The sequence below is a fragment of the Hermetia illucens genome, chromosome 3, assembly GCF_905115235.1.
Source record: "Hermetia illucens chromosome 3, iHerIll2.2.curated.20191125, whole genome shotgun sequence".
NCBI lineage: Eukaryota > Metazoa > Arthropoda > Insecta > Diptera > Stratiomyidae > Hermetia > Hermetia illucens.
Genome location: NC_051851.1, coordinates 47,128,218 through 47,151,929, shown reverse-complemented (window position 1 = coordinate 47,151,929; position 23,712 = coordinate 47,128,218). Strand labels below are relative to the sequence as shown.

Sequence of the window (23,712 nt, the reverse complement as noted above, 5' to 3'; positions counted from 1 at the left end):
GAGAATTTCAAGTTACCGACACACATATTGTACGAGCATGTAATTAAATTAATTCTGAATTGGAACAATGATATTTGATTGATGTGATTGATATCTTATAAAAATCATGAATATGCTCAGCAAATGGCTTGGCTAATAGGTAGATAGAATCAATTTTGTTATTTCTGCATAAATAAAGACTTTAAGATACCGAGGGTACTTTACCTTTTCTTTTATTTAGTGGAGACTTATTTTGAAGTTAAATCTTTCATTCCATACTCGTTTCGGTCATGAAAAAGGCGGGCCTCGTTGCCAGTTGACAGAGGCCTCCTTTAGCTTGTCATAAAATCATGACATGCATTGCGTCTTTGTGATTTCATAGTCTTCAAACCTATATATGCCCATCGACTTTCGAATTGTGCAGCAGCAATTCCTCCCTTTGCATGTATACAGAGTCCCTCTGGCTGGTGATACGTATCAGGAGTACAGCTATTTCAAGCGGGATTATTTCATGTAACCGAGGCCGGGAGATAATTAAAACTGGTTACGCTCGGTGGATCAACAGAACAACGAATGAAGCCCAACTACACGCTTTAAGACGCCGAGTGTTACAAAGCTATGATCTATCGGTTGCTAGCAGGATTATCGATTGCGAAACTTCGAATTAAGTGGAGGAACTGAATGTCAATTCTTGGGGGAGGGGGTGCCAGATGACCCGGATATACAAGGATATGATGCTGTGAGTTACTTGGATCAGTAAGAAATGCTATCATCAAGCTCGCATCGAAAAGAGCAAATTACATTAACCGAGTGGGTTGCTGTTCACTGCAGCACAGAATCCCCGGTAAACCTACCAAAACCGAACACGCCTCGTTTTGAAAGAGACTATTAGAAGACATTGAGGACTGTCAGAAAATGTTTCATCTTAAGGTGATACAGAGGAACTTTTAACACATTTTTCTGTAATCAGCTAGACACATTGAGTTGCTGGTCGTGACGTAAAAGGTGAATGCTACAAGGCCCAGCTAATTGGATCGGACTCGAGTTTACACGGGACTTATCTGAAGGAGCTTTGAACACGCAGCTTCAGCAGAGGTTCTTTGGTACCATGGAATAGCTAAAATAGCCTCTGAAGTTCATATGTCTCAGGAGAATTCGTGAGAGATGTGATCTCGGCATGTGTGTGGGGATGTGCTCCTACTATTTGCTGTTCGGCCCCTAGTGGAGCATGGAGTTGTATTGCACAATTCAGGTGTCCTACTTCTTAGTTGCAGTAGGGGCTTTTGGTAGGCTTGAATCCACCAGTATGAATGCTAAGCCAGCATTTAATATAAATTGCCTGTCATAGCGTTCTTCTGGTTGTGTATATAATCCAAATCAATCCATGTTCGAAGAGGACGGTGGGGTAGCCATGTAAAACAACCAGGCCTTAACTGTAGTTAACGAGAATAATCGAGCGGTATGGAATTTACTTCAAAACCGATATGAAAACAAGGAGCTGCTTGCGGCAGTATTAGTGACCAATTTGTTGAGGCAATCAAGCGACAAGCGACTAAGAATCCTCTGCAAAAGCTCAAGGCTCTTTATGGTATAACAGTAGCGTTTGCTTGGCTTGGAAAACCTAGAAGTGCCAACGAGGGGTTAGAATCCAATCCTGTTACACTTACTGACGAAAGGACTGGACAAAACAACACAAATATCGTACGAGCAGTCGTTGAAAAATCCGAGGGATTTTCTGAATTCCTCGAAATGTATTTCCCGTCACTTGAAGTCTTAGTTCTGAAAGGCAAGTAGACTAGCTATAAATACGGACCCTCGAAGGGCATCCGAGCATTCACATCAGTAGTATCATCAGTATGTGTCATTTGCAAGGAGGATCATGCGTTTCGTGATTACAAAAGTAACCTCTAACGAAAGGATGCAAGTTGTTCGAAGTAACCATTTGTGTACGAACTGTCTCAAATCCAACCATTATTCCAACAACAGTGGAGGGCGAGTTCATGCCGAAAATGTTTACGTAAGCACAGCACTCTGTTGCATAATGATCAGGAAGTTGAGGCGTTCGAAATCAACAAGCGATCGATCCCAAAAAGAAATCAGTTTAGCGCATCCGGACTTCAATATTCGACAGAATGTCGATGTGCTAATTGACACAATGACTTGCGGATATTACAAAATTCTGTATTCGGTTGCAGCACATTGCAGTATGCTTAATATGGACGAGTTCCTCAATCAAACGTTTCAGCAATTCTGGCAAGCCGAAGAGATGGATTGACTTTCATTCTTAATGGAACAGAACGTTTGGGAGATTCTAGAGACGGGGACTGGGAGATGACGTTATGAAGGATCTTGGCGCTGGGAAGACAGTTAGCACGGGATGACCGCATACGAACATGAGTTGGTATGACATAGTTCAACAGGATTAAAGGCAATAAGAGCTTTAGTAATTAAAAGAACAACAAAACAAAGGCAGCAAGTGCATTACTTATTGCAAATAAAGGAGTGTTCAACAAAGTGCTTACAGAACTATTGTAACACACTCAGAGGGGACACCTTTGCAAATACTGATTATTCAGGGGTTGTTTTTTCAGAAGGGAAGTTAAGGGAGTTTAGAGGCGGCAGTAATGTCTATAGTCATGAAGGAAAAACTATTGGGCAGCTGCAACGGGCTGAAAAATGATCAAGCGTTAGTGCAGGCATTGCATTCAAGAAACCACGTTGAATCTAGTCGAATATAGTTGTTGGTTTGTTCAAGCAGGTTCGAGGGATGGCGTTTTTCCTGCATAAAATGTCGGAAGCTAGTGATTTAAATTCAAGCTGTTAAAACTCATGATGAACCATAAATATAATATTTAAACTTTGTGTGCATAAATGTTTGGATACTCAAGTATATTTGGTTTTGTTATCCCATACAATCCTTTGAAATGTTATCTTTATTTTAGTATAGAATAATGAAATTTTTATATTACAGGTGCTTACCTTATTCGACCTTCAGCTGAACTGCAGTTTCACTCAACACCTGTAAAAAACCAGAATGTCTTATTAACATATCGTATTTTGCAAGTCCATACATTCTGTTTTGGAACACTTTGCGAGGAGTTAGTAAAGTATGATTTCTATTGGATTTTGGAAACTTTCTTATACTAATGAATTCTAACAATCTATTATCTGCACAATACTAACAAAGGCTTTGAGAAAATATTTTTAAATGCAAATTAAAAGCGGCATTCCATCTTCCAAAAGCTCAAAATTCTTGTGCGAGAAACACCTGAACAGATACAAATATGCATATGTGCAAATCTTTGATTAACATCAAAACAGTTGTTCGCAATCAGATGCTTTTATGTACATATGGAAGAATGCACATTCAAGCATATTATTGCTCAAGCGAAAGTAAACATCAGCTGCTCGGATTTCATAATATTAAGTTATTCGATTTCGTTATGAAACTTTGCTAAGCAAATAAAAAGTTCATTACTTTAAACAAGTACAGAACGCTTTTCCGATGATATATAGCATTGCATTGAAAATATAACTAACTTAGCCATTCAGACATTATCAACAAATATTCATTGGAATATATTAGATTCCAAATGTAAACACGCCCATTTCATTGTGCTATCACGTAACGTATTTTGTTTCATGGGGTAATTAACAAAACCAGTAAAACTCATTCAAACAAATTTGTCATATTCTTCACAAAGTGGCTTCAATATGCTTTACAAATACATAAATCTGGTAGTAATAAACAAATACCACAGGTACACATGTTCGTATTGTATCCAATTACAAGGTAATTTACAATTTACGATTATAAGCCAGGAATGTTAGAAATCAGCTCCTTCGAAAAGTCCAAGTAGTTAGCCTCTAAGGTGCATATATATATGGTTGCCATTCACCCTTTGGTGGGGTATAACGCGTTAACCTACGCGCCATCGTTCGCGGTTACCTGAAATGCCCTTCATCCCAAATCACAGCTTCCAGAGACGCTTGCACTCCTTCTCTACTGTTCTGTGCCAAGTACCCTTTGGGCTGCCCACTCGTCGGCCATCTTGGGAGATTAGATTTCACTGCATGGCGTAGTCCGCAACGCAAGTATCGCCCCTCTTTAATATGTGACCTATCCACTGCCACTTGCATCTTGCGATCACATCTTGTACGAGTGCCAAGCCTGTGCGCCGACCAAGTTCTTCATTTAAGATTGCGTCAGACCAATGTACACCGATGATAGGATGGGATGATAGGATATTGACGAAGGCTTGGAGCTTATGGGTAACAGGGGAATTCACACACACATCTATTACTCCCATATAGCAATACGGAAAGAACACTAGCACAGAACAGGCTCAACTTAATCTTGGTGTCGGGATTGTTTCATTTCCAGATTTTAGGCAGGGCAGCGAAAGTGATTCTAGCACTGTTAACGTGTTGCGCAACATCTAGCTCGATGCCACCGTCGACAGAAACCACGTTTCCTAAATATAGAAATTGATCGACGCTTCGATGTTCTGCCCATTAATGCAGACAGGAAGAGTGCGATGACCCATTAGACTGAGAACCTTGGTTTTGTTGGTGTTTATTTTCAGCCCAACTCTACTTACCCCTCTTTCCAAATCCAAAGCCATGACCCGGTGAGAGAGCAAGCAGATGTGATGAGTGTAGTCGAGGTGTTTGAGGGAAGATGTCATAGTCCACTGAAATCCTCCGGAAACGGCAGTAGAAACGTCGCCGATAACACAAAGAAATAATATCGGTGTGAGGGTGCAACCCTGACGAACTTCATAGGGCGTTAATGTGGAGAATGCAAGAGAGTCGCTTAACATGACAGTTTCAAGAAATGAGGAGGAATATAGTCAAGTGTTGTAGAAGTTCTTAGTTTTGAAGTTGTTTACAAATGCAGTGGAATGGGAGGTTGAGAAGTGCACACTTAAATCAAGAACTCATTCTCGGACGGGTGCGGTGATTGCATTAGTTTAGCGTCACGCTTTCCATCTTGTTACTTGGTATCGAATATAGTTCGTCATGTTTTGCATTCATCCTTCTGCTTGTTTCGTGGTTGTAGACTTATCTCTTGCACACTCAACACCCAGCGGCCTACACACTGCTCTATGCAGATGATGTTTTCCTAACGTCTCATAATAAAGTTGATCTTGAGTAACTTGTGCAACAATGGAATTATCGCCTCATACAACCCGCCGCCGACCCCAATGTAACAGGTACTACCACTGTCAAAATCGAGTGATTTAAATATATCAGACAAATGTTACCGCCGTTATAAAATTGCTTCAAGCATCAGTGCAACTTGGATGAAATGGCGTTCCGCAACTTTGTTTTTTGTGATCGACAAATGTCTCAAATCCAAAATTTCCGCAATGTCGTCCGCCACGCCACCCTCTATAGTTCTGAGTGTTGGCCGACTATCAAAAGCAATAAAGCACGCCTCGCAGTAATGGAGACAAAAATTTGATGTTGGAACCGTGGCATAATACGCCATGATCACATTCGAAATGAGGAGACCCATTGGCGGCAACTAATCCCCGCCGCCTCTGTTGCCGTTCTTTTGCATGTTTCATCAGTAAGCTAGATTAGCGGGAGCAGGCCATAAAAGTCGATGAAGTTTTGTAGTTATGGATCCCTCTACCACTTGTGAGATTTGAATCGAGGTCTGCGATTTGTACCGGAAAAAGAAACCTCGCTTGCTGAGGAGGGAAGGCTAAAATGGTATCGGCGTGGCACGATAAGAGCACCATAGGAGCTAGAAGAACTGGATTAGCATCGAATGTGCGGTGGAGGATCTACGCCGAAAGCATCAATCTAGCCTCTGATGGCGGTTAGGTACGGTCTTTTGGGACCTCCCTCCTAAAGTAGCATTCCGGGAATGAACTATACCGAAATGCTAGATTTAACGTATTTACATTAACCAAATTCTGATATGATTTGACGGAAGAAGAGACAACAAGAAATTATCCTCAAAATTTACCTTCTAAGTAAAACCAAAAAGGGTTATCCCCACTCAGTTTTATTCCAGCAATGGGGAACCAGGTTAAAACCTACAAGGATACCACAAAGTTGTTCAACAAAATCAATGACACAGCAAACATTAATGGAGGCTAGGACTTAAAACCCATACGAAGAATCACCTGCGCTCATTTTATTGTTCTCCTGGTTTTATATCCCCAACAAGGAAGGGATTGCGATTGCCATATTATGAGATTTGGGAGATAACCATAGCAACCGCAGTGATGATAAAAAATCTACTAGAAGTTTGGAGTTGAATATGGGAAACAAAGCGTTGGGCCCGGAAAGCAAACATAATAACGCCCTCAAACTTACGGTGAAGACAACACTTTGCTTTGACCAAGGCAGGTCGTATGCAAGTTTCCTAAATTAGCAGACTGATTTCCATGAAGCGATCTAACTATTGAAATCATAAAATTTATTACAGGTTATGACGAAAACGCGTGAATGTGAGGAATGTATCAATTTCCGCTAGCTTGAACCAATTCGAGAAATCCTAGACGAAATACCTAATTGCTTTGTTCGACAACTATCAGGAAGGAAGACAACTCCAGTACAACGCTGAAGATGGGCTTAAGGAGTGGATTGTCACTATGGGTACCGGATAGGGCTTTGTACTACAGCCGTTATACCGGCATATCATAAAAGGGCGTGATTTACCACAGATCCGGAATTGTCTGGAGGGGAGGGTCCAGAATATGCACACAATGAAAGTCCAAAAAGCAAGTGGATAATAGAGGAGCGGCAGTCCTGGAACGCAGTTGCACTTTCAGGCCTGCATGAAAAAAAAGCAATGGTGATGTAATACAAAACTGACTTAATTAAGTTAATTAACGAGGATACGATCACGCCAAATAAAAAAAGCCCCAAATTTCCATCACATTTAACTGCCGATATTCGCAAAAGGTGATGAACTGTTAATATTAAATGCTATTTAGAATATTTAATGAAGAATCGGCAAGTCCGTCATGCTTTTCGTCGATGTTTCCATCGGCTCAAATGAGATCTGTTCAACTCCCCGAAGCACTTCTTGAAAACAAAGACAGTTAATTCATGGCAAACGGGAAAACGACGATTCAATTAAACGACCGTGATGAAGTCATTGAGTACAAAATCCTTGACAGTTGGTAATACGGAAACAATTCTTTTCGTTTAACCACTGCTACTTAAATCGTGCACTACGTCAGAGAATTCAACCCAAACAATATCGTACAATCCACAGAATATTTGTGTGGCAAACAGCTTGCATTATTTCCACTGCACCATATCAAAGCGTAGCATCAAGTCTGTTCAAACTTTAGAAATATATGATAAAATTCTGAAACTAACACTGAATGTGATGAATGAAAACTAACTGAAACAACAGACAGGGTAAAATTAATGAAAAATGCTAAAATATAGAAAATTTGTTAAGCAAACCCTCCCGCGACGTCACAAGCATGGTACGAGTCAATACCATCCCATGGTAACGAAAAAATTAATGAATAAGTGAAGGGCTATATAGGCCTATAATACAAAATAGGCAGCCGAGAAGTTTGAATACAGTAGGTATGTTCCAAACAGACTTAACAAGTCGGAAACCGGAAGCGCATGTATGAAAGGTTTTGTTTATTTTTTGTGGCAGAATATTTTAGTGAACAGCTCTTCCATTTGTATAAAGCTAGTAATGTAATTGTATTTAATATGTCAGGCTATCATCTTTAGTGTGACATTAATATTCAATGTTTTGGGTTGCAGTAAAGGAAAAATCTGACCTACTATAACTTTATCAGTATGTGGGGGATTTTCAATGAACGATGGCAGGGCGTTATGAGTGCGAGCAAATAAAATGCGTATCTGCACCGATAAATATTGGCACCCTCACTGGAAAAAGCGAGGGACTCGCAAGAGCCCTTCGGAAAAGGCGTATCGAACCAAAGCTACGACATAGAACGCGAACGCGGTAGAAATGATTATAAGCTTCTCCATTTTGGTAACCCACACACTCAATACGGTGTTGGCATTGCCACCTCAGAGGGAGTCCGTGATGCCATTGAAGAAGTCGAACGATTTGATGATCGGCTGATGAAGCTCACCATTATATCAGCTGATCGCACTATTCACTCCTTCACCGCGTATGCTCCACAGACATTTGAGACCTAACACCGAGAAAGATGCCTGCTCCTCGATGATAAAACACTGGCCAATTGGCGAATCTACAAAAATGTCAACTGTGAGTTAAAAAAAGCGATCGCTTTCAGCCAAGCGTTCCATTGTAAAGATCTATACGATAAACTGGATACTCACGCTGGCGGGACAGATCTATATCGACTTGTAAAAATCCGGCGAGAATACTTCGGGGTTACTCATGGAGAAACACAGTGACAAGCGTTTGACCATCTCATCTGGTATGCTCTACGGCAACCCATAGTACGAGAAGAACTTGTGCAGTGAATTCAATTGCTCTATCATGATCCGAAGTGTGGCGGGTGTATCATAACCGCTTTGTGTCTGTCGCTATTCATCAAGGAAGCGCCTCTCACCACCCCTCTTTGTTCTTGTAATGAATGGTATTACACGGGACGTTCAGCGCCCCATCCACTGCTTTAAGCAGATGATGTTTTCCTGGCTTCTCATAGCAAAGATGATCTCGAGCATCTTGTCCAAAAATGAAATGATCTCCTTATGCAACACAGACTCAGACTCAGAATAAAAATGAATTTCTGACGACAGATTCCCATGAAATAGGAACTAACACTGTTAATGCTCAGAACTAAGTGATTTAAATATCTCGAGTCAATGAATTCAACCAATGGTGAACTGCATTATGCAATTGCTACACAGCGCAGCCTGGATGAAGTAGCGATCACACAACTGGTGTTCTTTGTGATCGATGGATCAACGAACGTCTCAAATTTAGAATTTACCGCAACGAAGCCCAACCATTTGCTAAGTAATGGATATGAAAATGTTGTTAGATGTTGGCGTTAGACTAGTGGCGCGACACGCCTTAATCACTTCCGACATAAGGATATGCGCGATCGATATAGAGTTACACCGATAGTGGAAAAATTGCAAGAGAGGCGTCTCCGATGGTATGGTAATGTACGAGTAATTCGCACTAACGAGAATTTACTTGCCAAGATTGGTCTGAACATCGAAGTCGATGGTAAGACACCAAGAGGCGGACCAAAAGAATAGTGGCTCGATACGCTGAATGGTGATTTGAAAGTCTCGCTCCTGCATTCAGATCAGGCCTTGACCGACTCCGTTTGTGTACGGGATAAAGGCTGAAGAAAAAAACAGGAACCATAAACTTAAGGGGGGTTTTCAGCCAATTTCAAGAAAGATAGTAATACACTATTATGTGCGTGTGTGTGGTGGGGGAGAAGCTGCAGCTTCTGAGCACTCAGGCCGTGTTGGCCCATTGTATAATACTTGCCAACCCCGTTTAACGGAATGTTCCGGATTCGTTAACGTATCGCAGGATTTCCGTTAGTGGATGTGATGCTACCCGTCGCAACTGGAGAAAATCGGCATCAGAGATCTGATGCCTGATGCGTCCATAGGCGGGGCATTCACATAAGAAATGCTCCGTGGATTCTATGAGCTGCTATCATTGCAGTGCTTTGAATAAATATATATAAAATATGTTCAAAAGAAGTTTTTTATCTAGATTTTTCACTTCTTCGGAGAGTTTAAGGGTAGTACCCCTCATCTCAGGGAGGCAAAGTTCATCCAGTTTTCTCCTTTTGGTAAATAATACCATTGTGGCTTTATTTGGATCAACTGAAAAGCCATCTCTGAAGCACCAACTGTCTATCAAATCAACGGCGCGTTGTATATTTTTTTTTACAAACCGTTCCAAAATCCTGATCAACAGCAAGCACAGCCACGTCATCAGCATAAGCTTGGGCGTATATTGGCAAATTTTGCAGTTCGCATAGTACTGAGTCAATCAGCATACTCCACAAAAGTGAAGAAAGCATGCCTTCTTGGGGGCAGCCTTTCGTTGCTTCTGTTGTTAGGTAGCGATCGATACCCACCTCAGCGCACAGCAATCTCTTCATGACTATAGCATGGATCCATTTAATTAAAGCATCATCAACACCATGCGCTCTGACGGCATCACAAAGTTTTTGAAAATGAGCACAGTCAAACGCCCCTTCAATGTCCAGAAACTCCCCCTTCGCATACTCAACATTAAAAGTTGCATGCTCTATCTTTGTAACCAAAGAATGAAAAGTAAACTCACAGGACTTTCCACGCTGGTAAGCATGTTGATTTTCATTAAATGGGTGCGACCTAAGTGCGTATCCATGAATATGACGCTCCACTAGTCTCTCCAAACCTTTCAGCAAAAATGATTAGAATAGTCATCTTTATCAGGTTTCGGTATGAAGACTACCTTAACCTTTTGCCAAGAGGAAGGCACGTGGCCCAGACCAAGACATTCTCGAAAAATATTTCTTAGAAGTTTACTCTAAGTGCTCCTTACCCTCATTTAGCATTGCTGGATAGATGTCTTCCATGCCAGGTGCTTTGAAATGTTCAAAGGACAGTATCCTTTTCACGGGTAACAACCGCTTTCGCAGTGTTCCAGTTCTAGCACTTGCGTGTTGAAGGGATTGCAAGAAGCGTCAATCCTCCCGCTGCCACTTCTCTCACCCGTTCTCCAGGGTGGACTTCCACGATCGATACCACTTGATTCTGCATACGCTACCAGATCCCTAAGTTCTTGCGGTCGGTGGAGGATGCAAGGAATCATAGGGTACCATAAATAAGCGGAGGCAGCCATGATGTTTTTCCTCTCCCCATTTATCTGATATTGTACGCTGACCGTAAATAAGTCCTGGGAACAGAACTGTCTCAGCATGGTTGCATCTAACCGTCTTGACATCAGGACACAAGCTCTTGGCCTTATGGATCTTTCGTCGTAGAAGATCCTACTAGCCCCCTTTACTGATCCAATGCCACAGATTCTGTTAAATCGAACCCACGGCTCTTGCACCAAAAAAATGTAGAGGAAATCCTGCAGCTTTGTCAGCCACGCTGTCAACAGATAGGAGGAGGCTTTGGCATGCTCCAGGTTGATTTGACCAACCTTTATGTTTTTCGACATACACTTAGTCTAATGTGTTATGAAAAACAGAAGCGTAAGCCGCAGTCCGGGTGTGACGGGGTTTCCCCCACACCGTATCGCCAGAGACTCAATCCATTCATGTTTGATTTCTCTGAGAAAAGCCGCACTTCGAGGTATCGCCATACCCATGTCTTCATCCATAAAAAATCTAACTCATCCCGCAGAGCATTCGTCTGTTTTCCATTTAGCACCTTGACTGGTTTGCAGTGCCCGGTTTGCATAGTTTCGATCACTTGAACTGGCATCAAGTCAGTTCCGTTCATATCTCTGGCTTCCCGTTCTTCCTCCTGTTCCTTGGAAGGTGTAGGAGAAGTTACTAGCAGGTAGGCTTCCCTCTGTAGTCCCTTCACCAGTGCGAACTCCCATACGGGGGTTCCGTCCCTGTATGCACTATCTTCCGCGCGCAACTCTATTGTTGGAGAGCGCCCCGAACATGCTGCAATATACTATTATATTTTACCATAAATTTTATTTGAGCAGATATCGTTCTCAAAGGTATTTTGAGGCCTGGACACCGCGTAGTGGTCACTTCTCGATTTTGAAGATTTTTCGGTTTTGTAGTTTCTGAGATGAACCCGTGAAAATGATCACTTCCTACTCCCTACGCCTACAGGCTTCGGAAAGTACTAATCCAGACCGTTCATTTGATAATCCACACGACTATCTTCGGTGGGAAAAACTATCTACATCCTTCTGCATATAGGGTATGTAAACTTAGCGAGAAAAAGTGCGTGTGGCAGACAGACAATGAGCTGATTTTAATAAGATTTTGTTTTACACCAGAACTGCAAACTAGGGAAGGGAACAATTGCCTCCCGAAGTGTCATATTTCCGCAACGAATAACATTTCAGTCAAAAAAGAATCTTTTACTTTAGATTCATTTTCCGAACTTATCCAGAAACTTAAAAACATACTTTCCACAATATTACCGCAATCAATTCGGAAGCCTTCCATCAAGTCAGAACATGAAAATCAACTGGTTAAAACAGGACAACAAAAGTCACTTACAAAGGTAATGATGACCATAATGATGGCAATTTATTTGACTAAAACAAAAATTGTGGTTATTATTCCGGTTTTCAGGGTCTCATGTAATTACCAAATGATTTATTGAACGTTGCTCACCACAAGTTTTTGGAAATATTTTTGGGAATCTGGAAAAAAGAAAACTGAGTTGTTATTTTGATAAGATGAAGATGCTTCTGACTTCAATAATATATTGAAATTAATGGCAACCGAAATATTGAGAAAAGTGAAAGTGGTGAAGACCAAAGATGCAAAGATAAAGCCTCAACATTTTCGGTATAATCTTTTCAATTGCATGGCATGCACCCCAGGGTCAGTACATCGTTTAATTTAGAAGCTTACCACATGAAGTTAGACTTAACTGAGGTGACAAAAGAGCAATTGTTTCAAAGTAATGATCAGAATGGGCTGATTACCTACAGCGAAGTGAAAGCGTTTTAGGAGATGAATATTTATATACTATATAGTTATATACATACTAGTTTCCATAGTAAGCCTTGTCCTCTTAAAAAAGATAAAACTGTGTAGTGATTAAATCGAAAGGAGCCGATGGTTTGTTTCATAGGATTTTACTTTAAGAAAAAATGGCAAAGATCCAGCATGGATAAGAAAGTGGGCATGACTTCTTCGCATAGAGATGGGTATACATTACATGTATTTGAATTTAAATAGTTACTTGTGGTCTGGCAGGTACCGCAATGATACACACTTCCTATTCAGATTTTAACCAGTTAAAACTGGTGAAGTATTCACGCCTTGCCAATATCAAAGAGCTCTATTGACAGCGAACGTCGTCTCACCGCAACAGCTTCAAATTTTCTCATGGGAATTGATTTCTAATCAACAACTTATACGGGTACCATCTATGACCAATTGTAGACATGTTTTACATAACTTCACATGCAGCGACCAATTGAATGTAAATATAGTATTCAATCAGAGAATCACTCGCGCTGGAGCTTAGCAGCAAATATACTTTGTTTTACCATGTCCATGTCAGGTGGTTTAATTTCAAAATCCCACCTATTTACATATGTTTTACAATTTACATTGATTATAATGCAATTGTTTCCAACATATTTAGCTACGTATATACGTTCAACCATATGTACATACGTAACCAATTTATTAGTCAGAGATGGATGCATCAGAATTGCAATACAATTGAAGTGGCCGCAAGGGAAGACTGGGGCTGGCTATGTAGCTTGCATACATATTGATTTATGTAAGTATAAAAATCGAACTGTATGAAATCTTATCAAATTGCATAATAACAAATTCCCATGGCTTACAGTAATCAACGTGCCAAGTTCACGGTTTCAATTTCTTTGAATTGTGTGCATATATTTTGTGATAGAGTTGCAACATGTTCCATTCAAGGTAGACAAGTCCATTTGGAAGATAAGTTGCTTCTGCGTTCATGCCTATATTTTATGTACTTTTTAGATACATCCATGCTAAGCATGTACTACGATTGTGTGACTTTGAAACGTTGGAAAGTTGAAAACTTCGACACCGAATAATAGGGTGTTCTAAAGGCACTTTCGAAAACTAAGTAAAGATACTTTATAATTGTATGCATATATAGGAATCTTAAAGATGTGAAATTTTTTTCTGTGACATATACATATATTCAAGCTGTATTCTTATATGTGTCAATATGAGAGTACTTATATGAGTGTTAAAATCCACTATAATATTTTGAATATCTAAAAAAGTGCTTACTTGTTAGTTCATCCAATTGTATATCTATAAACATCGTTCGTACAATAGGTATATGTTCGCACTTTCCCAATCTCAATTTTAATTCCATTAAGGCCATATTCATTTTTTTGCCAAATTAGGTTTTCATTTTTATAATGGAAGTATGTCTCCGGAAAAACTTCTTTTAAAAAGTCATCTGGCAGCGATTGTTTCAATGATTTTTAATTTGTATGGACAATTTTTCAAATCTAAGTCTGAATAATCAGTACATCAATGTTAAATTTGGTAAATGTTCAAAGCCAGTTGAATATGCAGACAAGACCAAACAATATAAATTTTCACAGAAAAGGCACCAAAAACAATTTGAAATTGCATTGAATAAATAGCCATGGCTAATTGACTCATCTAGGTGTCACCCATCAATGGTGAACTGACTAGTTAGGTAGTTCGACAGTCTTTAAGCTTTTGTTGCTATATTTATGCGGAACAAACTATAAAACTGCACGCAGAGGGAGGAAAGGGGATAAGGAAATATCAATCGCGGGATGAAAAGCATGCCTAATTAATCTAGTTCCATCAAAGTTCCTTCATTCCTTGAATTGTAATATAACTTTCTAGTATAATACTCCACATTACATATATACAGGCATACCTCGACTTATCACGTTCATTAGTTCCATGAAAGTGTGTTATAAGTCGAAAATGTGATAAGTCGAAGCGTAAGAAATAAATGCTCGTATGCATAGGGTAAAGAAAGGTAGAATTCTTCGTTAATTGTTCCTTGTTGCTTATGAAGTACCAAAACTAGTATTTCGCATATAGCACCTATTAAGAATCAATTCTAAATGCATACGAAAATGTAAACGTTTTTAGTTTCTACTATCAAAATAAAGAGGATTTATTAGAAAATATTATAAAAGTACACATGATTATAGAAGTACAAATGTATATAAATATGAATATTTATTAGTCACTGTTCATCACTTGATGACAAATTACAATGAATCCTTGCTGAGTTTGCAGTTGGGAAGCTGTCCCAAATGTTGATGGGTCAAAAAAATTTAGTTCAAGTTATCTGGCTTGCTTTAAGCTTACTCGATTTGTGCAATTCCCGATAACATTCAACACTTTTGCTTATTGGAAAGGACACCGTCTGCCTTCTTTAAGTGTCTCGATCCCCGTTGGGGAGTTACATCCCCACGTACTCGAGGAGGGCGATCCGACCCGAGTCTGCAAGGGACTCATCTGAAGTAGCTCTGCCACAAAGCCTCACCGGAGGTTATCTGGTACCATGAGAACCGGGATGGCCCTCTGAGAGTATATGCTCCAGGAGAATTCCTGGAGGATGTGCTCTCGGCCCGGTGATTTGCGGTTGGCCCCCTAGTGGGAATTTCATGGTGGTTGTGGTTATGCATACATCGCGGGCAGAGCTCCTCGGAGCTCGAGCGTGGAGTTGCGCTGTACAACTCGGATGCCGTACTCCTTAGTTGCGGCAGAGGTGTTAGATAGGCCTCGCATCCACTGGTATGAATGCTAAGCCTGCACACAGTATAAACCAGGACCGTTGATCAATCCGTGTCCGAAGAGGACCGTGGGATTATGCCTTCACGGCAGGTACTCACGTTAAACCCCCAGGACTTTCATTGTCTCGACCATCGTCCAAATACTCAAACGCCCTCTCTATGTGTTCCAAAAATTTGGAAATTTTTTTGGTTGGAAACTCTTTTTCCCCTTCGTCTAAATTTTGTTGTATGCCATCTGTTGCAATATTTAACAATACTTCGTTAGAAAGTGGGACTTCAGGAGTATTAATTACGTCAAATATATCCTCTTCAACGATTTCGTCAAAGCCTAACATCATCATCAATGGCGCAACAACCGGTATCCGCCTGCCTTAATAAGGAACTCCAGACATCCCGGTTTTGCGCCGAGGTTCATCAATTCGATATCTCTAAAAGCTGTCTGGTGTCCTGACCTACATTATCGCTCCATCTTAGGCAGGGTCTGCCTCGTCTTCTTTTTTCTACTCTGCTTTGAAAATTCGCCATCGTTTTATTCTGTGTTAGACAGACCTTGAAAACGTTATCCCTAAACACTACATCCAGATAAAGCTATCGCCTCGGCCTGTGTTTCGAGACCAACTTTGTTTCTTTTTCACTATTTGAGGAAGCAGCAACGAAGCTACAAAAATCTATTGACTATATCATTAAATGAACTAGTGGATGGAAAATCAAGCTGAATGGAACCAAATTGGCTTGAATTAACTTTGTGTTTCCCTATGTGAGGAACGATAAGTACATGATAGTTTCGCGTGTACATAGTTGAAAATTCAATTGAGCTTTATCCAACCATTTACGTAAATAGTTTGATTTGGAAAGCACTATATTGATAATAGTCAACTTCACACAATTCACACTTGGAGCCTTGTCCCCCTTAAGCGTGCACATCTTCACCCTTTGCTCGAGTATTTTAAAATTTACGGCAAAACTAAAATCTGCTGGTGAAATTGAGACTGTTTACTCGCACAGGAACAGTAGATGGAAAATTTTTTTACATCCCCTCTTTGCATGTATAGAGAGCCCCCTTTAAACTCCGCGCATATTGATGTCACCCACTGTATTCGTGGAATTTCTTAGTTTCCATCTGTCCAATACTGCGCTCCCAAATATCTGGTGTGTATAGTTATAGGCCAATGTGTTTAAAGGGTCGGTCCTCCTCCTGTAAGTAATAATGTATGACGGAATTTTGAAGTTAAAGCTACCCAAAGCGATGATATTCATTGGCTTCGCAGACAACATCGGAGTGACTACCGTGGCACAAGCTTTTAAGAAGGTCGAAATATTCATAAACAAGGCAATGTTTCAAATCAGGTTTTGGTTAGAAGACGCAAAGCATAAAACTGAGATAGTTTTCATCACCAAGCGAAGGAAGAAATCGGGATGGGCAAACACATAAGGCGTTCGCAACCAACGCTTAAATGCCTAAGAGTCATGATTGATCAAAAACTTAAATTCAAGCCGCCTCTTGATTCAGCAACAAAGGTTTCCGGAGTTGCTACATTGTAGGCAAAAATGTTACCGAATGATCCCAGGCAAAGCCGTCGACTCCTGCATTGTTTGTTGTTGACATCGCTACACATGATGATCCATAATAGCGATCTCAGCACATAACACGAAAGCCTCTTTCTCGACAAGTACAACTTAGTAAATGGGACCACCGAATCAATTTTTTGCAGTTGAGAATACGCCCTTAAAACTTCAAGTCGATCCTAATAAAACTGACTGTATGAAACCAGTGACCAAAATGCTCGATGGTGATCTTTTCGAAACTTGGTAGGTTTGTTCAATTCATAATAAGTCAGGAAACCGGAAGCTGGACGCTTCAGGTATGAAAGATTTTGTGTATTTCTTCCTAACTTCAGGGTAGCAGCTTTGTGATTTTTTTTAGATTTTTCGTTTGGGTAGATTCTGAGAATAGGTCCATGAAAGAAATGACCACTTCCCAGCCCCCGCCCTCCTCTTTTTTCATTGAATGTCAAAACTGAGGCCGGCATTATAACGGTCAGATCGATACAAAAGGGGCGGGGAGAAAGACCATATTATCAAAGAATGCAACAGGGATCCCAAATGGCTATTATGCGATGAAAAGAAGGGGACGGGATAACCGCCATATTGCCGGAAGTAATAAATGCCCAGAATTCAGGAAAATGTTGCCTGCAAGGAAAAAATGATATAATAATAAATAATCATCACTACACCGGGGCCCGAGATGGAAGTTGCCATCGTAAGTGACCCATACAGACACAGTCTCGGGAGCGTATGTGTCACAGACTTAACTAGTGGAGCGGTGATATGGGCTTGCGGTAGGTAAGCCACACAATGCACCTCGAGTCAGCCGACCAGTGGCTTTGTATGGGCAAAAATAAGTGGCATGTACATATGCAGCTACTACGCCCCACCTAATCTCACATTGTCTGAGTTTCATGACATGTAGGACAATCTTGTTCTCGACAAAAAGGGACGAAGTTCGAAGGTCATTTTCGGTGATTTTAATTCATAGGCTCTGGAATGGGGAAGCAGGAAGAATAACGCAAAAGGCCAAAAGTCTATTAGAGGCTTTTGCTTAGTTAGATGTGGTCAACGAAGGCAATTTAAGTATTTTTCGAAAAGGAGGGTCTGCTCCAATCGTTGACCTGACCTTTGTTAGCCCAGCAGTGACGCGTTGTATGGCCTGGCACGTTAGCGAAGAATACGCCCACAGCGATCACCAAGCAATTATCTTCGAAGTAAAGAGACGGCCACACGGTAGGCAAATAACATACTCAAAGCCGAGAGGGGCATCAAGTTGGTTTGCAAAAACACTGGATCCGCAAACCTTCATGCAAGTGTGGATGGACCAAACTACTAAGGTTGCCCCGGCCCCTCGGAAAAAGTTCTCCATATAACACAATGCATATATTAGGTATGTGCCGCGTGGAATAGTAAACTGTCCGGCCGTCGATCACCATGCCACCGAGCTAGACGAACGACCCCGAGGGCGATAGGTAGGATCAATCAGGCGACAAAGGAGTATACGTACAAAAAAGCCCACACAAATCTCAGGCTGGCCATCCAGCAGAGCAAAAAGGGAGCTCTACTCTGAGGTAGATGTAAATTTTGTGGGGTGGCGTCTATGGTAGCTTAAGTACTGTGGAAGAGAGTAAGTAGCTCTCGAAATACGTATTTACTAACTATTAAAATATATTGTAGTAGGGGAAAGCTACTTAGTTTTATTTTTATTTAGCGTCTATGGAGTTGTGGTGGGACGATTTAGAAGTCGCTCATTACCGCAGATCACGTGCCCAACTCTCCTATTGATAATCATCCAGGGGTCGTTCGCCAGCAAGAGACGGGCGCTGACACGTTTCAGAAAACTCTGGTTGTCATGGCAGTTCCGACAGTATCCACAGACGAGCTGTTGAAAATCTGCAACAGAACAGGTGACAACAAAGTTCCGGGCCTGGGGGAATTCCGAATAGGGCCCTTAAGCTCGCCGTGATACCGAAATCGGAAATCTTCCACGAATTTTTCCAACCGTGTTTGAGCGAGGGCATATTCCCCACAGCATGAAAGCTGCAGAATTTGGTACAGCTGCCTAAGGCTTACAAACCTCCAGATGATTCATCGACCTGCAGACCCATATGTCCTATAGACACTACGCTGGAGTTATAAATCTATAATAGATTTCTCCCGGTCGTTGAGAGCGAAGGAAGCCTCTCAGATCAACAGTATGCGTTCCGTAAAGCCAGATCAACCATTGATGCCATCAGATTGGTTAATTGCTTGGCCGAAAATGTAATTCTTGGAAAGGGTAGTACCAGCAAATATTGTGTGGTAGTAACCATGGACGTAAAAAATGCATTTAATGCGGTCAATTGAAGTTGTATACAGAAGTCAGAAGTCCTTGGCAATGAACGGTATTTCCACCTATCTCGCTGCCATCAAGGCCAGCTACTTGTGAGAATGGACCCACTGATATGACACCGATGATGGCCCTATAGATACTATAGAACATCATGTACAACGACGTTCTTAATCTTCCAGTTCCGGAGGAGGCAAAGGTGGTGGGCAACATCGACGACATTGCATTGGTTGCGATTGCAAAGCATCTAAAAGACGCTGAGTTGTACTCATGCGCAGCAATCAGTGCTGTTGAGGCTTGGTTTACTAGCACTGGGCTGCCAATCGCGAATGAAAAAGCGGAAGCTGCATTTCAGGAATGGTGTCGATTGATATCTTGGTAGATGAGATGACGAACATGTGTAAAATCAAGCCCATTTCTCTTTTATCAGAAGCGAAAAAGCCGAAAGGGAATGATTTATACTTAAATGGCAACAGCGATGGGACCATTCAAACGAGGAGTAGCTGGAAGGAAAACATGGGGAGATCAATGATGTTTTCAGGTTTTCAGGCCAGTGCCTTTTGAAGATTTCCATCTCCTTAGAAAAAGACAGACAGGCAGATAGACAAACGAACAGACAGACAGTAAACCGATTTTAATTTTACATTTTGTTTTACACGAAACCTTAAAATGTGGTGTTTAATAGTTCGACTTTTTTCGATAAAAATGATAAATGTCCAAAAACTAGGGTCTTTTAGTAAAAATTGAAAGTATTATTTTAATTTTTCGCCATTTTGTGAAAAATGCATACTTTTCTTAATCTCTGGATCAAACATTAGTTTCTATTGCTATTTAGCTAAAGAAATTGACTCTGTTTAATTTGGATGATACAGTTCTCCACAATTTTTGTCACCGCAAAACATAAAAATCCTTTGTTTTTAGTGGCCATTTGTAACACAAATGTATAATAACTTTTAATAGAAAAAATACTGCAAGTTGATCAATGTATGCTCTTTAAGATGAAATAATGTTCGTTCAAAGAAATTTCGTAGTTTTCTCCAAAAAAAAATTCATGAAAATGACGTATTTTTTGCGTATCAAGTGAGATTGACCCGTTAAGTTCAACATTCAAAGACCATTCGCCGCAACCTTAGGGGTTCATAGTTCCAACCTTTTCACTATATTTCGCATTAATAGGTGTAACCATTTCTGAGAAAAGCGCGTGTGACAAAGAAAGAAGCGAATAATGAACCAATTTTAGAAAGATTTTATTTTCCACAAAACCTCAAAAAGAAACGTCTTGGGGTTTGTCTAGGCCAAAGGAAACTCATCTTTAACCTAAGCTGCAGCAGCAACTGAATACTGCAGAACCTTATAAATTCGTTTCGAAAATCGTGGTCCTATAATTATAATTTCTAATTATGGTTGTATTCAAAGATGGACCATTTTTTACAAGTTATAAATCTTTCAATGAAAGTAGCAGGCTTGCTCAGTTCAGGTTGCATATTTGCAAAGAATATATTAACCGCTAATTCTCCTACTGCTCATGATTGTATTGTGAATTAATTGGTATACTAGTTGCCAAAAAAATCTGATCGGGAACAAGGCAGGTTTAGTTTTTAACATCTTTCTCCGTTGGAAAGTTTAGAACAATATGTTAGTATGTATAATACTAATGAACATTTTTCTGTGGTATTTATAATAAAATCATTGATTATATGATGATACCATTATTCTCTGGTATTTTGAAGTACCGAATTCTCATAACAAACATAATTTTATCTAATCTGTTGATAATGTTATAATTTGCTATAAATTTACTTAATTAAGAGATATGTGAGTAAAAATATGGACAAATACTGTTCCCAGTTTGATTTGCATAGATATTGAAATGAATTCTATTTTTGGCTGAATTTTATATAGTATAGAAATAAATGTAATCTCGTCAAAATTTGTAGATTAGATAGTTTTTAAAAATGCAACCTTTCACAATTTTGGATTGTATATTTCGAATACGTTTCATTCCATATCCAAAAATCTATAGTGTCGGATGGTTTATTATACTTACTTAATTTAAATTTATTTTAATAAATTAATAACATTAATTATGTAATGTTTTGGAAATGTTATAGCTTCCATTCTTCACAAGATGCGGTATTTGTATAACTGTGATTATAAAAACATTGAAGCTCAAGCCTATTCTTTCCAAATGAGGGGAATATTGTATTCTTTTTGCAACAGTGAAATACATGGATACAAAGGCAAATTTCATGAATACATTTTCTGAATGGCGCTGCATTGAAAGTTTATTGTTTTCCCTTCTCCTGCAAACATTGCGAACCATGCTTGAATGTCAAAGATACGCTCATCTAACCTTACCTTACTTCAAAACCGGCCGGCCGGTCGAATTAGAATGCCAAGTTTCGATCAAATGACGGTTTAATCCAAGCAGGGACCAAATGTTCACAATTATAGGAATAACTATATTCACATGTATATTCCCCGGTAAATTATAATATACATTGATATCGTTAGTATTCGTAAATGTACATATATGGAGCCTAGATACTAATAGAATCAGGGTAACCAAAGAAAGGACAAGTATGTGTATGTTTCTTTTTTAACTAAATAATTATTAATTTAATTAAAAAAATGTTTATTACATTGTCGCGAAGTCGAATTTTTGTCTAATCCTTATTTCATAATAGTTAATCTCAATTTATGATCCCTGGAGCACAGTCATAAAAACTGGATGCAGCCTCAACAATCAACATAAGTTTAGTTCGACTAAGTTGCAAATTACTGAATTGGCTTAGCTATTGTGATACGAGATCGATATTTTTTGAATTGTCAATAAATATCATTAGAAAATGAATATATGCAAATTCCGCAAAGAAACTGGGAAAAAATTATAATTCCACTGCATCATGAAAAAAAACTAGATACCAAAGGTAAGTGTGCTGATGTGTTGACAATTCAATCACGAGCAGGTTCATATCATTTAAGTACGAATATAGTTTAAGATAGCGGAAAACATTGCAAAAAGTATGCAGTTCATATTATTAACTTACTTGAAATGAAATAAATAAACAGAGCCGGTGAAGTAGAACCACGAAATAAAATCTAAATCGGCGATTGTCACTTCGGAGCAGGAAACAATTAACTTACACAACACTTGATGTACGTATAAGTATTTATAAAATGTCGCTAAATACCAGATTTATAGAGTGGCAAATCAAGTTAAATTTAGCACACTTTCTCGATGGCTTTTTTATATTTACCAATATTTTTCATTATGCTATATATGCAAATTTGATATTTTAGCACTTTTCACTTTTTGTTGTTGTACATCACGTTTGTTATCTATAAAAAATCGCAGGCGGGGATGCAGTTTAGATAGAATACCAGTTTGAAATGCTTTCTTAAACTACTTGAGCAAGAAAATATTTACGTACAAAAGTTAGCTGAGGCTTTGTTGGTCTCTACACTGGAATATCAGTATTTATAAGTACGTAAGTGGAAATCACTTCAAGTTTTTTGCTTTAAATTCAATTCAAACCGTATCGACCGTTTAATATGCGCGAAAGATTCAAACTGAATAAGCTCTCATTTTCGTTGCGCATTTTTAGACTTTTTCTTGCAGTTTATAAGTTTAACCCAAGCTTAAATAACCTGAACAACCACAACAACAACTTGCAACCAGTACCGGTGAAAAGCATGATAAAAATCAATTAAAACGGCCCAGTGATTCATTCAAGTATTCGTACACCCCAAATGCAATGATGACAACAATAGGAGTGGAAATTACCACAGATACATTTACGGCCACGAATAATTATGTTTGACTTGATGTGTGGGAGTATTCCAATATAATTGCTGGGTAAAAAGTTATTTTACGGGAGCGGTTTTAAATGGATAGTATAAGTGGTACTCTATACACAAGTCAGAGCAAGTTGCAAATTACGGGGGATCCATCAGATGCAGTTGGAAAAATAATAGTTTATTCCTAGAATATTTCTTTTAATATTAGTCACCGCTATGATAACCATTGTTAATGATTCAATGAACCATTCAGTTTATATTTTTGTTATTTTCTAAAAATTTCCATGCATATAAATTGTAGGAAATACTGCAGCGTTTTGAGTACCCAATCCGGAAATATGATAGTTTTTGAGGTTAACCTGATTATTAAATAGGTAGAACGGCCGAAGAAGATATACCAGAAAATTGTGCCTGAATGTGTTGAAGTTCTTTGAATTAGATGTATGATTACTGTTGGGAAAAATACATTTTATCATATCATAATCTATAATCTTTGATTCAGATTCGTTGACATAAGTTTGAATTCAATTCCAGCAAAATAGAAAAAATATTCTCATCAATTGAACATCTTTGTTAACTTAAAATAATTTGGCTATTGTGGCAGAACTTTTTTAAGCAGCTCTGTTTCCAAACTCCTCGTACCCACCCTTATAGCTCAAAA

The 23,712-nt window shown here is 39.4% G+C and overlaps 1 protein-coding gene and 1 long non-coding RNA gene across 2 annotated transcripts in view; one reads left to right on the top strand and one right to left on the bottom strand.

The window, feature by feature from the left end:
• LOC119651515 (sodium-independent sulfate anion transporter) overlaps positions 1–22,856 on the bottom strand; it is a 109,845-nt gene extending 86,989 nt beyond the window's left edge. The window contains exons 1-2 of the mRNA XM_038055144.1: positions 22,301–22,856; positions 2,959–2,998 (exon numbers count right to left, since the gene is read on the bottom strand). The gene's annotated coding sequence lies outside the window, so the exon portion shown is untranslated. The remainder of the gene's footprint in view (positions 1–2,958; positions 2,999–22,300) is intronic.
• Positions 13,266–14,487, top strand: LOC119651516. Its single transcript, XR_005249466.1, has 3 exons — positions 13,266–13,371; positions 13,441–13,526; positions 13,593–14,487. It is a non-coding gene; the product is annotated as an uncharacterized LOC119651516 (long non-coding RNA).
• Positions 22,857–23,712: the final 856 nt, after the last annotated feature.